Here is a 2,500-nt window from a genome sequence, read left to right as displayed (position 1 = left end):
CCCGGGGGGTTCCAGGGTGCTGAGATGGCTGACATTTTGCTCCGCTCACGACGGTCACCGCGCGACGCAAGAACAGCCCAAAAACAGGCCAAAACGGCCCAAAAACGGGCCAAAACTGGCCATTTTTGGCTGCGCGAGCGAGCGGAGAGCGGCGGACAGCGAGCTAAGCGAGAGGCAGCACCGTCCCTGCTATACGAAAGCCCCATCCAGCCCTGTGCCACCCGGGGGGTTCCAGGGTGCTGAGATGGCTGACATTTTGCTCCGCTCACGACGGTCACCGCGCGACGCAAGAACAGCCCAAAAACAGGCCAAAACGGCCCAAAAACGGGCCAAAACTGGCCATTTTTGGCTGCGCGAGCGAGCAGCGAGCGGCGGACAGCGAGCGAAGCGAGAGGCATCACCGTCCCTGCTATACGAAAGCCCCATCCAGCCCTGTGCCACCCGGGGGGTTCCAGGGTGCTGAGATGGCTGACATTTTGCTCCGCTCAAGATGGTCACCGCGCAACGCAAAAACAGGCCAAAAACTGGCCAAAACGGGCCAAAACTGGCCATTTTTGGCTGCGCGAGCGAGCGGCGAGCGGCGGACAGCGAGCGAAGCGAGAGGCAGCACCGTCCCTGCTATACGAAAGCCCCATCCAGCCCTGTGCCACCCGGGGGGTTCCAGGGTGCTGAGATGGCTGACATTTTGCTCCGCTCACGACGGTCACCGCGCGACGCAAGAACAGGCCAAAAACTGGCCAAAACGGCCCAAAAACGGGCCAAAACTGGCCATTTTTGGCTGCGCGAGCGAGCGGCGAGCGGCGGACAACGAGCGAAGCGAGAGGCAGCACCATCCCTGCTATACGAAAGCCCCATCCAGCCCTGTGCCACCCGGGGGGTTCCAGGGTGCTGAGATGGCTGACATTTTGCTCCGCTCACGACGGTCACCGCGCGACGCAAGAACAGCCCAAAAACAGGCCAAAACGGCCCAAAAACGGGACAAAACTGGCCATTTTTGGCTGCGCGAGCGAGCGGCGAGCGGCGGACAGCGAGCTAAGCGAGAGGCAGCACCGTCCCTGCTATACGAAAGCCCCATCCAGCCCTGTGCCACCCGGGGGGTTCCAGGGTGCTGAGATGGCTGACATTTTGCTCCGCTCACGACGGTCACCGCGCGACGCAAGAACAGGCCAAAAACAGGCCAAAACGGCCCAAAAACGGGCCAAAACTGGCCATTTTTGGCTGCGCGAGCGAGCAGCGAGCGGCGGACAGCGAGCGAAGCGAGAGGCATCACCGTCCCTGCTATACGAAAGCCCCATCCAGCCCTGTGCCACCCGGGGGGTTCCAGGGTGCTGAGATGGCTGACATTTTGCTCCGCTCAAGATGGTCACCGCGCAACGCAAAAACAGGCCAAAAACTGGCCAAAACGGGCCAAAACTGGCCATTTTTGGCTGCGCGAGCGAGCGGCGAGCGGCGAACAGCGAGCGAAGCGAGAGGCAGCACCGTCCCTGCTATACGAAAGCCCCATCCAGCCCTGTGCCACCCGGGGGGTTCCAGGGTGCTGAGATGGCTGACATTTTGCTCCGCTCACGACGGTCACCGCGCGACGCAAGAACAGGCCAAAAACTGGCCAAAACGGCCCAAAAACGGGCCAAAACTGGCCATTTTTGGCTGCGCGAGCGAGCGGCGAGCGGCGGACAGCGAGCGAAGCGAGAGGCAGCACCGTCCCTGCTATACGAAAGCCCCATCCAGCCCTGTGCCACCCGGGGGGTTCCAGGGTGCTGAGATGGCTGACATTTTGCTCCGCTCACGACGGTCACCGCGCGACGCAAGAACAGCCCAAAAACAGGCCAAAACGGCCCAAAAACGGGACAAAACTGGCCATTTTTGGCTGCGCGAGCGAGCGGCGAGCGGCGGACAGCGAGCGAAGCGAGAGGCAGCACCGTCCCTGCTATACGAAAGCCCCATCCAGCCCTGTGCCACCCGGGGGGTTCCAGGGTGCTGAGATGGCTGACATTTTGCTCCGCTCACGACGGTCACCGCGCGACGCAAGAACAGCCCAAAAACAGGCCAAAACGGCCCAAAAACGGGCCAAAACTGGCCATTTTTGGCTGCGCGAGCGAGCAGCGAGCGGCGGACAGCGAGCGAAGCGAGAGGCATCACCGTCCCTGCTATACGAAAGCCCCATCCAGCCCTGTGCCACCCGGGGGGTTCCAGGGTGCTGAGATGGCTGACATTTTGCTCCGCTCAAGATGGTCACCGCGCAACGCAAAAACAGGCCAAAAACTGGCCAAAACGGGCCAAAACTGGCCATTTTTGGCTGCGCGAGCGAGCGGCGAGCGGCGAACAGCGAGCGAAGCGAGAGGCAGCACCGTCCCTGCTATACGAAAGCCCCATCCAGCCCTGTGCCACCCGGGGGGTTCCAGGGTGCTGAGATGGCTGACATTTTGCTCCGCTCACGACGGTCACCGCGCGACGCAAGAACAGGCCAAAAACTGGCCAAAACGGCCCAAAAACGGGCCAA

Source organism: Musa acuminata, unplaced genomic scaffold, assembly GCF_036884655.1.
Source record: "Musa acuminata AAA Group cultivar baxijiao unplaced genomic scaffold, Cavendish_Baxijiao_AAA HiC_scaffold_406, whole genome shotgun sequence".
NCBI classification, from domain to species: domain Eukaryota; kingdom Viridiplantae; phylum Streptophyta; class Magnoliopsida; order Zingiberales; family Musaceae; genus Musa; species Musa acuminata.
Note: the sequence above shows the minus strand (reverse complement) of the source record.